Source organism: Embiotoca jacksoni, unplaced genomic scaffold, assembly GCF_022577435.1.
Source record: "Embiotoca jacksoni isolate LCO1_2020_lvr unplaced genomic scaffold, fEmbJac1.0.p SCAF_11, whole genome shotgun sequence".
In the NCBI taxonomy this organism is placed as follows: Eukaryota; Metazoa; Chordata; class Actinopteri; family Embiotocidae; genus Embiotoca; species Embiotoca jacksoni.
This window is the reverse complement of record NW_027185241.1, coordinates 2,072,501-2,073,227: the sequence shown is the minus strand read 5'-3', so window position 1 is coordinate 2,073,227 and position 727 is coordinate 2,072,501.

Below are 727 nucleotides of genomic sequence, written 5' to 3'. Positions count from 1 at the left end.
CATCGGCAGGATTAATGCGGGAGATTTTTATAAGAAATTACTGGCTTAATGAAGTGGATAAAAAAAGCTGTCAGTGTTTTATTGCATCTAAATTGTGTGGAAGTGGTGTTTAGCTGTCTCGCATACTCCCCACATAATGGGTCGTGACAGTAGCTGTGAGGCTTATTTAACTTAACTGGTGAATGACTTGCATGGCGAAGCTATTCACCGAGTTGTTTTTATGTGCAGTAAACCAGTGAGGGGGGTATTGTTTTTTTTTTTTTTTTTTTTTCCTGCCCCTTCTCTCATTATAATGCCATCTGAACAACAGCCGACTCAAGAAAACTCACAATTTAGCAGTCTGCTTCATTTTACACGAGAAAGTCACTGAAAATAGCAGCAAACTAGTAAAAGGTTAAAAAGGTCATTTGGATTTTTGAAATGAACTTTACTGCTGTGCGACCCTATGTTTCATCAGTAGTACGTAATGCAATTCGTTCTATTGTCACGCTCATAATAAAAACCCAATAAATGAAGCGGAAGGTCTCGCTGTCGTTGCTGATGCTGCTGACATTTATGGTTCTACTTTTCAGGCTGTATAAATCAGCAATTGATGCAAACTATCTGTAAATTTAACAAGACTGGAAACACTCATTGGTCTCGGAGCGGAGGGAAAAATGAATGAAACGTTGGAAGGGGAACACTTGAGCGGTCCTGCAGCACCATCTAGTGGTTGTTTGTAGTTTTG